Source organism: Corylus avellana, chromosome ca4, assembly GCF_901000735.1.
Source record: "Corylus avellana chromosome ca4, CavTom2PMs-1.0".
NCBI classification, from domain to species: domain Eukaryota; kingdom Viridiplantae; phylum Streptophyta; class Magnoliopsida; order Fagales; family Betulaceae; genus Corylus; species Corylus avellana.
In genome coordinates this window covers 12242047-12256415 of record NC_081544.1, presented here as the reverse complement: position 1 = coordinate 12256415, position 14369 = coordinate 12242047, and the positions used below count along the sequence as shown (strand labels likewise).

Sequence of the window (14369 nt, the reverse complement as noted above, 5' to 3'; positions counted from 1 at the left end):
ATGCAAGATTGCAATTATTAATGAAAAGAGCTCTCAAAGTTCATGGCATAGTATACAATTACAGATGTGCTTACAGATCATATGAAATATTATATGTGCATTTATGTTTATAAATGTTTAACCCGAGGCACAATTATAGTCACGATCGGTACCACATAAGGTAGCATGGCAAGAACACTAAAGGAAAATTATGAGAAGGTGTGTGCTACCAGCCAGGTTGCCTTCACCAAGGGAAGTTCCCAACTTGGTAGCTCTCCCCTATGACGACAAGATGATCATATAGGTCCTTCGAGACAAGCCAACGTGCACCGCTCAAGGTAAATTTGTAGTGTCGAGTCAAAGGGTAAAACAATTATTTGAAAGAAAAGTAAAAGGAAGTGCTTACTCATTTTGCAATTATCATGCTTATTTTGTTAATTATGTTATTCTGCATAAATTGTTATTGTGCATGACAGAGATTTTGATATAAAAATCTGCATAGCATGTTTTCTAGCATCTTGGTGTTGTGGCTACATACTGAGTTGTCGAACTCACCCCTTTTCCCTATACATCTTTTTCAGATTGCTCTATATATCGTAGTACTACCGGTGGGCCTCTTAATTGTTAAAGAGCCTATTGCTACTTTCTGTGGTGATCTTATAATAGGAGGATTTTTACTTTAAGAATATGTTATAATTGCTCTCAATCGCTCTACCTTTAGAAATTGGGGTGTTTCAAAATATCCTATAAAAGGACAAAAAAACAAAAAGGAAGTAAAATTGCACAAACCAACAAAACTAAGGGATTAACAAATATACATTAAGGGGCTAAAATAAGGATGTTTTATCACTTATCACACCCCCAAACTTACATATCGCTCTTATCACACCCCCAAACTTACATATCCCTAGTCCTTAGCAGTTCGAAACTAAAAACAAAATGAAAAACAGAAAACAAAAAGAAAAATTCATCTTTTGTGGGATGTACTATTGCATTTAGCGTATGTAACAAGCCTTTTAAACTCATAGGCATTCCCTAAAGGACGAATGAAGTCTTGTGAGGGTTTCCACGAATGTTACCCACAAACATTATTGCATAGCTCATGCTATCCAAAAATTGAAGTATCACTCAAAATCAAGATTTTCATTCATTAGCAAGCTTAAAAAGTTAAACTCCATCTTCTCAATGAATTAGAATTTTAAAATCTAATCACTTAAAAAAGATAGGCTAAGGCATCACAAGTTCAAAATAGTGTATAATGAACTAGCACATAAATATGAAGTTTCCAATTATTTTCAATGTGCAATGTCTCAAAATCTCAAAGTTCACTGAAATTCCCATCAGAATGAATAACTATGGCATAACTTCTTCTTTTTTTCTCAATCAACCTGTGCAATGTTTGGTTCCCTTAAGCTTTCTAATTGACCCATGTACTGAGTGTTAAGTCAATGACTCCCAAACCATATGGTTTTAGGGCATTAGGTGTAAAGACACCCCAAAGGACTTACTAACTCGAGTCAAAAAGACTACAAAACCAAACTAACCTTGACATTAATCAAATCAAAATTCTCCACCTTTTGGTGTAAACAATAATTGATCACTAAGGCAAGAGGTCCAATTACTTTGTGAAAAGTTTATCAATGAGCATTTTTTTTTTCCTTAATCATATGTAATATGCCAAAGTGTCCATCCCACAAGTCATCTAGTTTCACCCAAGACATAGAAACGTACACATCAGACTTCATGTCAGACCCCACAAATTATGTGCTAATGTGCTTGTGTCAAATCCAAACAGGTGAATTCTGAGATGCATAAAGTAAGTAACCAAACTTAAAAATTCTATCATTAGATCATGTGTTCAAAATTTTAAGCTTACCAATGAAAATTAAATCACAATTTCTTTCAGATCTACCAAACTTTTAAGACAAACATGAACATGCAATTTTTTATTTATTTCTATTTTTTAAGCAAAAATATAAATATAGGCACAAAGTGTGTGTATGTGTGTATGTGTGTCTCCCATACCCCCAAACTAAAATTACACATTGTCCCAAATGTGTATATAACATGAAAAGATTGTACCTGGGAGATGGAAAAATCGACTGGAATGCTATGGCTCGTAGCAAACCCCTAAACTTGAACGCAAGCACACTTGTGCCTAAAAAATAAAACACCAAAACAATTAAAAAGGAAAACAAAAAGAACTAAAAATAAACACTAAAGGAAAAATAGAAAGGATATGCTATGGGGTGCTTCCCATGAGCGCTAAATTTAATGTCTTCAGCCAAACTGTTGTACTCCGTTTAAACTTGAAGCACCAGTCTTTTCTTCTCTTGCATCAAAGAGACTGAACTTTTCCTACCACCGGGTAATTCCAAATGTCTTCAGATCTGGGGTTCACTCTCGGTCTTCTCAAACAGTTTCTCATCCGGACGTTTATCTATCTTGATGTCCTCAATTTACTCATTTAATAGCCCTAACAGACTATTCTCCTAGCCTCTTGGTAATTCAGGAATAGGACATGGTGTTGACGACGCCTAAAAGAAGTGCACGGTTTCAACAATGTCCTCAGTAACATTCTCACAGCCTAGCTCAATGTCTTGCCTTGTGAAACTGGGAACCTTTTCATATTCCTTGGAAGTTGTAATTTGAGCTGGGGATTCTTTTATTGTCTCATCAATCTCTACCTTGCTATCAACACTTTGAACACTTCTGAGGGTTGTTACAGTCTTTAGTTGTTCATGACCTCTTGGACTAGGTGCTGGAAATTTGTCCCTCTCTCCTTCGCTCAACTCTTTGGCCATCTGCCCCGATTGCGCCTCCAATCTTTGAATGGCTTGACTAGTTTGAGCATTTGTCTACTGTTGTGCCTTTAAGAACAAGCTCATGGAACTTTCAAGCTCATTCTCTTTTGACTCCTGATCTGCAATTGAAGACATGGGATTAGTCTCAATGGTATGGTCAATATGGGAACATATGGCACATACCTCGACTTGTGTAACTTGTTGAACAGGAGCAATGTTATGATTAGTCATGGCTATCACAAGCATGTCTAGCTTTTTCTCCATGGCAACCATTCGAGCCTAAACTCCACCATTGGTGCTCTCTTCATGTATGCCTTTTCCTTTGAGTCCTTGTCTCCCTTTAGATGGGAATTGTTGGGAGTTCTCACTTAAGGTCTCAAAGAGTTCTATGGCTTCCTCATTGCTTCTCTCCATAAACATGCCACCACGAGCTAAATCTACAAGACTCTTGTTAGGATCTTTTAAACCTTCATAGAATGCCAGTACCTGATCGTCTTGAGATAAATTGTGATGTGGGCATCTAAGAAGTAACTCATTAAAGTGCTCCCATGCCTCGAAGAAAAGGTCTCCGTCTTTTTGTTGGAAAGTCAGAATTTCCCTTTTCAATTGCCTTGTCTTTTGGGTTGGGAAAAACTTCTTTAAGAACTTTGTGGCCATCTCATCCCAGTTATGAATAGAACCTATGTCCAAAGAATTGTACCATATCTTACCATAATCGTTTAAAGAAAAAGGAAAGAGGATTAACCGAATTCCTTCTGGAGTTAAACCCTGGACATTTTGAGTCCAACAGAGATCACAAAATTCTAGAATATGCCGATATGGGTCCTCTGTAGGTGTGCCTTTCTAGTGTGGACCCGTATTGAGTAGCTGCAGAGATAAATGGTAACTGCTCTGCACAATGGTCTAGAAATTAATGCTTGATGGTTGGTCGAGGATCTGGGGCTGAATGAATTTTTTATAGGTCTTCACACCGAGGTGTATTGTCTCTCAACATGATTAAAACAAAAAGTAAAATAAATAACAAAATAAAAATAAAAACAAAAATAAAAGGAACTACTTATCGCTAGCACGAAGTGTACTGACCGAGTGCGCTCGATCGTACTTAAGCAGATGTGTGTGGGTGCACTCATGCACACAAAGGCGTACTGGCGGGAATGCGATCGAGCACACGGATAGGTGCACTCGATCGTACTCGTGGAGAATAGAAAAAACATAAACTAAATAAAGAAAAACAGAAAAGAACACGGCAGTTTCAACGCCCTGCAGCAGTGTGCTCGATCGCACTGCTGCAGAACAAGACTACACGTACGAAAACAGAAAGCAAAATTAAAATTAACACAAAATAAAATTCAAACAAAATAGAATTAACTAGGGGAAAAAAATTCTAAACAAATTCAAACAATACCCGGCAACAGCGCCAAAAACTTGTTATGATAAATACCACCTAAGTTAATCGATAATATTTGCAACGTTTTAACTCGCAAGTGCACAAGATCAAAATAATAGTATAGGGTGCAAGTACGAGATCATTCCCACGAGGATTAGTTATTTTGCTTAAAATTGATTTTCTAAATTTAAAATACCAAAATTGTCACGAAATTGATACTATGAAAAGAGATAAAGATAAATGAAAGCATTAGGGATTCGATATCCACCACGAATCAGACTAATTAAGATAGCAATATTCCAATGCACCAATCATACCAGCATATTTAATGTTTGCCAACTTAAGGACATGGGTGTCTACTCCTTAAGCTATTGATCTCCCTAAGCAACAAATTAGGCATGGGTGTCTACTCTAATTCTTTTCTTTCTCAAAGGATTTCGCATGGGTGGATGGAGTTGGATGAGAGATTGACATGAGAAGAAAAAAAATAGTATTTACGACAATTAAATTGGTATTTGGAAGTTAAGAAATCTAAATACGCGCATGATTAGATGTTTTCCTTAATATATCATTTTTCTTTTTCAAATGTCAACACATTTTTTTCTTCTAAATTGGGACTCACAATAATTAACTTTTCGAATTGCCACAATTTTAGCAGCTAAATTGAGAGAGCCCAAATAGAACTCACCTACCCCAGTTGGTGACTAAGGCCCAAAATGTTTTTGGACAAGTAAATCTCATATCGACTCTCTCACATTAACTGTCTAAATTGGTAGCGATTTCGATAACTAATTTGTTGACCATCCATATCTTTTCTTTCCATTTTCTCTTTCTTTGTAAGATGTAAAACCAAAGATCTATTCCAACTCTATCTCACCTTTTTAGTTCTTGAAATAATGCCACTTAAAAGTACACTCAAATTTAAATAAACACAAGAGGAAATGTTTTTTCACTTAAATTAGTTTGAAACATATTCTTAAAACATTCATTTGTCTTAAAAAAAAAAATTGATTATTTAAGACAATATAAAGTGGGAAGCTAGAACAAAAAGGTGTATGGTCAACCACGTATCGGAATAGGATTCTCCAAATTTTAAGTATAAGGTCATGATTTAATGTTTTTGCATCTAACAACATAGATGATATCATATCATTTAAATTTTTTGAATAATGTACGAACTTATTTATCTGAGGATATGATTTGCACCATTAGATACAACATTAAATTTCGGCCAAAAAAGAACTCTTCGAAGTTCCTTGTTCGCACGGATGGGGTTTATAAGTTAAATATAGTTGGAAAATATATGAGGGAGACATAGAGAGAGCAGGAGAGAGAGAGAGAGAGAGAGAGAGAGAAGGAGAGAGAGAGTACCTTGAGCACAACATAATTGATCTGTGCAAGAACAACTGGCACAAGGTGGGTATCGAGGCATGTAGCTGCATTAGGATTTGTCCCGGTTTCTTAAGAAGTAGAGGAACCTACCACGATATATAAATATATGTTATTCAGCATTTAAAAGGATGACTTTAAAAGGCAACTAATATTGACAATATCGGGAATCACATAAAATTGCTTCCCACACTTAACAAAAAGTAAAGGATTCTTCTAAAAACCATAACTATCTTGCCATATAGTTTGCTTGTTCTCTTATGAGTTCTCTAACGTTTAGATGATTACTTTGAATATTATTATATGAGTAACACTAGGTACCACAAAACCACTTACAAAACTCTCACAAATGTTAAATTAGAGAAACAAATATAAAATTTTCAAGCAAATATTTTATGATATAAATGGGAAAACTAACTTTAATATAACTTATACTATGAATGTTTGACATGCTTTCGCATGCCAATAACACATTATTTATAAGTTTCAATATAGGTAAAGTAGATTTAAGAAGTTACCACAAGTGACAAAGAGAGCAAGTAAGAAGAAAGGAAGGGACTTGTGTAAAAGATATTTTTATGAGGATTTTGACAACTCATTTATAGATTTTGCTATATTTGAAAAGCTATTTTTGAGAGAAAAAACTAGAAGAGGTTTGAAGTTGTTGTGAAACTTCGATAAAGAGGTAGATATGCTGAAACAATACTGATTATTTGTGAGGAGAATAGAAAAAGTATGTTTGATAAAAAATATTTTTCTATGTTGTCATGAAGAAATTTTTATTTCTGATGTACGTTCAATTGTACAATAAAATTTTTATTTATCGTTAAATAAGGCACTAAAAGAAAGGAAATACAATAATTACAAGATAACATAAAATCAGTATATTTACAATAATGAATACCATTGCAAATATTGCCATAATATGTTGAGAATATGAACTTGTTTCTAATTTATTGTACTTGTAATTACTTTTCTTATTTCTACTGCAACTATAAAACAAATATTTCCAGCCGTGAATATTGTCCAAACTAAGCTTCATAATAAAATTGAAGACTAGTTTTTGACTGATTCTTTGATTTTGTACATCAAAAGAGAAATTACTGCACCACATGGTTTTCAGGATCTAAGACAATGAGGGGTCCAATTTTGATAGGTATTTAAAGTGAATTTTGAAATATATTATAAAGTAATTACTTGTATCTTTTCCTTTGTTTAATTTTTTGTTAGCAATGAATTGATAATATTTTTTTTTTGTATTAATTTAACACTCAATTTTAATATATTTCTCATTCATTCTTTCGCCCTCATATCCTAAAATATTTTTCATTTATGCTTTGCCTCTACCCATAAGATTTTCTATCTCCATCCCTGCTTGGTAAAAGGCATGGACTCCATGTCCCCTTGTGGCTTTGCATTTAGATGTATATGTATATACCTAATTTATCCAACATCCATATGAAATATACTTTGGCAAATAACATTAGAAAAATTATATTCCTTTTTTCTTCTCCTTCCAAATTGCTGATCACAAGCAAAATAATAATACCTAGTATTTATTTGTTTCAAACTTAATAACAAAATGTAGTCTTGACCAACTATAGGTACCGAAACAATATTGTCATTGTGATCAAGGACAAGGTATACACGATTGCAACAGAAATCTGTAAGTCCTACCTAGCCTGGAGGTAGGACTACTATTTTTACCATAGGGATGTCCATTTGTATCACCGCATTGGCTTGCTGCTCACTCTTACCTACCAATTCAGGCCATCAAAATTTGTGACCTAAAAAAATTGAATTAGCATCAGTATAGAACTAGGATGAAAATTATTCTTTCCTAAAACATCACCCTTCAATACAATTCCCTACAAAATGATAATAATTTCTTTCTTGCATAGAAGAAGTTCTTTGAGCGTTAACATTTGTTTAAGAAAAAGTTGACAAGAAGAAGAAGAAGAAAAAGATGTTCAAAAGCGTACACAATGATCATAGAGAACTGCTCTTTAGTAGACTGTTATACAACTGCCAAATAACTGGAATGATATGGTATTGAAAATCAGTCATTAATTTTTATATTTTTTTTTAAGTTAAGATTTTTAGTACCATGTTATCAAGTTATATGTCAGTCGTATAACAATCTACTCAATAACATTACTCATAATAAGCAAAACAATAACTACAATAATTAAATTAGACTTAAGCAATAGGAAACGAGGAATATGACCTAGCATTTCGTTATTTAGATTCTAATAAGAAGGGAAAATAAATGAGGAAATAATTAAGGAGACCTGCTATTTTTTTAACACTTATCCATCTCGGGTCCAACTTATTTTTAAATTTGCCGTTAGATCTGTAGGACCTACATGTGGGTCCTACAAATTTAATGGTATATTTGAAAAAAATGTGAATGGACTTGGATGAGAGATTGACAAGAGAAGATAAAAAATAGTATTTATGACAATTAAATTGGTACTTGGAAGTTAAGAAATCTAAATAGGAGCATGATTAGATCTTTTCCTTAGTATTTATTTTTCTTTTCCAAATGTCAACACATTTTTATTTTTTATTTTTCAAATTGGGATTCACAATAATTAACTTTTCGATTTGCCACAATTTTAGCAGCTAAATTGAGAGATCCCAAATAGAACTCACCTTCCCGTGTTTGGGACTAAGGCCGAAATTCTTTTTGGACAAGTAAATCTCATATCGACTCTCTCACATGAACTGTTTAAATTGGTAGCGATTACGATAACTAATTTATTGCACATCCATATCTTTTCATTTCATTTTCTCTTTCTTTGTAAGGAAAGATCTATTCCAACTCCATCTCACCTTTTGAGTACTTGAGTTTCAATAAACACAAGAGGAATTCTTTTTTCTCTTAAATTAGCTCGGAACATATTCTTAAAATACTCATTCTTAAAACACGACATAGATGATAGCATATCGTTTAAATTTTTTGAATAACGTGCTAACATATTTATCAGGTGAAATCATTTACACCATTAGATGCAACATTAAATTCCGGCCAAAAAAATAACTCTTGGTAGTTCCTTGTTCGCATAGATGGGGTTTATAAGTCAAATATAGCTGGAAAATAAATCAGGGATGACACATAGAGGGAGAGAGAGAGAGAGAGAGAGAGGGGGGGAGTACCTTGGGCACAACATAATCGATCTGTGCAAGAACCACTGGCACAAGGTGGGTAACGAGGCCATGTTGGTACATAACGGTTTGTCCCAATTTCTTCAGATGTAGAGAACCTACCATGATATATAAGGATATGTTACTAACCATTTAAAAGGATGACTTTAAAAGGCAACAAATATTGACATCATTCCCTCTAAATAAATGGAATCATATAAAATTGCTTCCCTCACTTAACGAAAAATAAAGGATTCTTCTAAAACCACAACTAGCCTACCATTTAGTTTGCATGTTCACTTATGAGTTTCCTTATACTTAAGTAGCTAGGCTCCTTTGCTTTCAATTTAATTGACAATCAATTATCAATGGGTTCCTTAGCTTTCTCTAAGGTTTAGATGACTACTTCAAATATTATTATATGAGTAACGTTAGGTACCACAAAAAGCACCTACAAATGTCTCACAAATGTTTGATTAACAAGACAGATTCAACGTAACAATGATGTTAAATTTTAGAAAAAAAAAATATAAACTTTTCAAGCGAATATTTTATGATATAAATGGGAAAACTAACTTTAATAGAACTTATATGTTTTATGTTTGACATGGGTTCGCATGCCAATAACACATTTTTTATAAGTTTAAATATATATAAAGTAGATTTAAGAAGTTACCACAAGTGACATAGAGAGCAAGTAGAAAGAGGGCCAAAATGGACAAGATCTTCATGACTGAGTGTACTTTTTGAGTGTTTGAAAGAAAATTAACAAGAAAGAACAGGACTTGTGTAAACGATATTTATATAAGGATTTTGACAACTCATTTATTGATTTTGCTATATTTGAAAAGCTTTTTTTGAGAGAAAAAACTAGAAGGGTTTTTGAGTTGTTGTAAAACTTCAACAAATTGGTAAATATGTTGAAACAATACTGATTATTTTAGTGGAAAATTGAAAAAGTATGTTAGATAAAACTCATGTTTCTATGTTGTAGAAAAAGACAAACGGAAGATAATTTTAGAGAATAAATTTGTATTACTAATGAATGTTCAATTATACAATAAAATGACTTATTTATAGTTGAATAAGGCCCTTAAAGAAAGGAAACACAACAATTACAAAATTAGCATATTTACAATAATGAATACCATAGCAAATATTGCCATAATATGTTGAGAATATGAACTTGTTTTTAATTTATTGTACTTGTTACTACTTTTACTGTTTCTTTCGCAACTATATAACAAATATTTTCAGCCTTGAACATTGTCAAAACTAAGCTTCATAATAAAATTGAAGATTTGTTTTTGACTGATTCTTTGATGTCGTCCATAAAATGAGAAATTACTGCAAAATTTACTATAAATTTTGCCACATGATTTTCAGGATCTAAGATAACAATGGGTCCTATTTTGATAGGTATTTAAAGTGAATTTTGACATATATTATGAAGTAATTATTTGTATCTTTTCCTTTGTTTATTTATTTATCTATTTGAACAATGAATTGATACTAATTTAATTTTGTATTAATTTAACCTTCAATTTTTATATATTTCTCATTCATACTTTCGCCCTCATTTCCTAAAGTATTTTTCATTTATGATTTGCCTCTACCCTAAAGACTTTCTGGCTCCGTCCCTTCTTCGTGAAAGGCATGGGCTCCATGTCTCCTTATGGCTTTGCGTTTATAAGTATATATCTAATTTATCCAACGTCCATATTAAACACACTTTGGCAAATAACATTAGAAAAATCATATACCTTTTTGCTTCTCCTTTCAAATTGCAGATAAAAGCAAAATAGTAATACTTAGTATTTATTTGTTTCTAACTTCATTACAAAATGTAGTCTCAGCCAACTACAGGTACTGAAACGATATTGTGATTGCGATCAAGGACAAGGTATACACGATTGCAACAGAAATCTGCAAGTCCTACCCAACCTGGAGGTAGGACTACTGCTTTTACCATTGGGTTATCCTTTCGTATCACCGCCTTGGCTTGCTGCTCATTCTTTCCAACCAATTCAGGCCATCGAAATTTGTGACCTACAAAAATTGAATTAGCATCAGTATAGAATTAGCATGAAAATTATTCTTTCCGAAAACATCACGCTTCGATACAATTCCCCACAAAATGATAATTAATTTCTATCTTTCTTAGAAGTTCTCTAAGCGCTAACATTTATTTAAGAAAAAGGGAAGAAGAAGAAGAAGAAGAAGAAGTAGAAGAAATTCAAAAGCGTACACAATGATCATAGAGAAATAAGCTTTAGTAGACTGTTATACAACTACCAAATATCTAGCATGACGTGGTACTGAAAATTAGTCGCCAATTTTTATATTTTTTTTAAGTTAAGATTTTTACTACCACGTTTTCAAGTTATATGTCAGTCGTATAACAATCTATTAAGTGGCATTACTCGTAATAAGCATAACAACAAGTACAACAATTAAATTAGACTTAAGTTATTGGAAACGAGGAATATAACCTAGCATTTCATTATTTAGATTCTCATACGAAGGGAACATAAATGAAGAAATATTCAAGGAGACATGCTATTTTTCCCAACTCTTATCCATCTCGGGTACAAATTATTTTTAAGCCTACCATTAGATCTGTAGGACCTATAGTGGGTCCTACAAATTTAATAGTATATTTGAAAAAAAATGTGAATGGACTTGGATGAGAGATTGACGGGAGAAGATAAAAATTAGTATTTATGACAATTAAATTGGTATTTGGAAGTTAAGAAATCTAAATAGGAGCATGATTAAATCTTTTTCTTAGTATTTCATTTTTCTTTTTCAAATGTCAACACATTTTTCTTTTTTTCTAATTTTTGATTCACAATAATTAACTTTTCGAATTGCCGCAATTTTAGCAGCTAAATTGAGAGAGCCCAAATAGAACTCAACTGCCCATGTTTGTGACTAAGACCCAAATTATTTTAGGACGAGTAAATCTCATATCGACTCTCTCACATTAACTGTCCAAATTGGTACCTATTTCAATAACTAATTTATTGCACATCCATATCTTTTCTTTTCATTTTTGATTTCCTTGTAAGATTTAAACCCAAAGATCTATTCCAACACCATCTCACCTTTTTAGTGCTTGAAATAATGACACTTAAAAGTACATTCAAATTTAAATAAACACGAGAGGAAATGTTTTTTACTTAAATCAGCTTGAAACTTATTCTTAAAACATGACATAGATGATATCATATCCTTTAAATTTTTTGAATAACGTGCTAACATATTTATCAGGTGAAATCATTTACACCATTAGATACTACGTTAAATTCTGGCCAAAAAATAACTCTTGGAAGTTCCTTGTCCGCACGGATGGAGTTTATAAGTTAAATAGAGCCGGAAAATAAATGATTTATGACACATCGAGGGGGATAGAGAGAGAGAGAGTGAGAGAGAAAGAGAGAGCGAGAGAGTGAGAGAGGGAGAGAGAGTGAGAGAGGGAGAGTACCTTGGGCACAACATAATCGATCTGTGCAAGAACCACTGGCACAAGGAGGGTAACGAGGCCATGTAGGTACATAACGGTTTGTCCCGATTTCTTCAGAAGTAGAGGAACCTACCATGGTATATAAATATATGTTACTGGCCATTTAAAAGGATAAGTTTAAAAGGCAACAAATACGGACATTATTCCTTCTAAATAAAAGGAATCATATAAAATTGCTTCCCTCACTTAACAAAAAATAAAGGATTCTTCTAAAACCACAACTATCTTGCCATATAGTTTGCATGTTCTCTTATGAGTTTTCTTATACTTAAGTAGCTGGGCTCCTTTCCTTTCAATTTAATTGACAATCAATTATCAATGGGTTCCCTAGTTTTCTCAAACGTTTAGATGATTACTTTGAATATTATTATATGAGTAACATTAGGTACCACAAAACCACTTACAAATGTTTGATTAACAAGACAAATTCAATGTATTAAAGATGTTAAATTTTAGATACAAATATAAACTTTTCAAGCAAATATTTTATGATATAAATGGGAAAACTAACTTTAATTTTACTTATACGTTGAATGTTTGACATGGTTTCGTATGCCAATAACACATTATTTATAAATAAAAATATATGTAAAGTAGATTTAAGAAGTTACCACAAGTGACAAAGAGAGCAAGTAGAAAGAAGGCCAAAATGGACAAGATCTTCATGACTAAGTATACTTTTTGAGTGTTTGTAAGAAAATTAATGAGAAAGAACAGGACTTGTGTAAACGATATTTATATGAGGATTTTGACAACTCATTTATTGATTTTGCTATATTTGAAAAGCTATTTTTGAGAGAAAAAACTAGAAGGGGTTTTGAGTTGTTGTGAAACTTCAACAAATAGGTAAATATGTTGAAACAATACTTATTATTTGAGTGGAAAACAGAAAAAGTATGTTAGATAAAATTGATGTTTCTATGTTGTAGAAAAAGACAAAAGTAAGATAATTTTAGAGAAGAAATTTGTATTACTCATGTATGTTCAATTGTATATTAAAATGACCTATTTACAGTTGAATAAGACTCAAAAAGAAAGGAAATAAAATAATTTCAAAATCACATAAAATCAGCATATTTACAATAATAAATACCATAACAAATATTTCCATAATATTTGCTATGTTTTAACTTGCAAGTGCACAGGATCGAAATAATAGTATAGGGTGCAAGTACAAGATCATTCCTACGAGCATTTTTTATTTTACTTAGAATTGATTTTTTAAATTTGAAATACCAAAATTGTCACGAAATTGATATTATGAAAAGAGATAAAGATAAATGAAAGTGTTGGGGATTCGATATTCACCACTAATCAGACTAATTAAGATAACAGTATGTCAATGCACCAATCATACTGGTCTATTTAATGTTTACCGACCTAAAAGCAATGGTGTCTTCTCCTTAAGTTATTGATCTCCCTAAGCACCAAATTAGGCATGGGTGTCTACTCTAATTCTTTTCTTTCTCAAAGGATTTAGCATGGGTGTCTACTAAGTTGTTCTTTGAAAAGGCATAAATATGTGGAAATCAACAAACACATGGAGCCTAGGGCATGGGTGTCTACTCCCGGTTTTCCATGTTGATTATCCCAAGAACCAACAAAGGTATCTTTTGTCACTTTATTAAGCCCAGGACTCAGTCATCCAAATTGACTTAAATAAGTAATCCATACTACATGCATATGTTGATTAGGCACATTCATATGAGGAATTCAATTAAGTAGGAAATAATCAATTTAAATATATCAAAATATGATTGTAGCAAAGGGGCCAATATTAAGATCCTAAAAAGACATGATGAGGGCTTCAATCTAGCCCCTAACTAAAATTTAGTTACAATAATTAATATAAAGACTAAAAATAAAAGGGAAAGAATAAACCGAAATGCTTTTTGAAGTAGCCTCCAAATTCCTTCTCTGAAGTTGTGTCTGGAATTCTGTGTGAAATTGTGAGGCTTAGAGGTCTATTTATGGGTTGAAAAAAACCCTAGAAGCCCTGGGAATCCTATAAAAATCAGACTTCAATCTCTTAGTCAAATAAGGATGCAATCCAAGTACATATCAGAATTGGATTTGCCCAGATTTGCGTTCTTACATTGCGGGACAATTTTGGTATAGCAAAAGTCCAAATTTGGAA

General features: G+C 32.6%; 1 non-coding gene across 1 annotated transcript; it reads left to right on the top strand.

Annotated features, from left to right (window-relative positions):
• Positions 1-3285: 3285 nt before the first annotated feature.
• On the top strand, positions 3286-3393 carry LOC132180145 (small nucleolar RNA R71). The gene has a single exon (XR_009440039.1). It is a non-coding gene; the product is annotated as a small nucleolar RNA R71 (small nucleolar RNA).
• The last annotated feature ends 10976 nt before the right edge of the window (positions 3394-14369 follow it).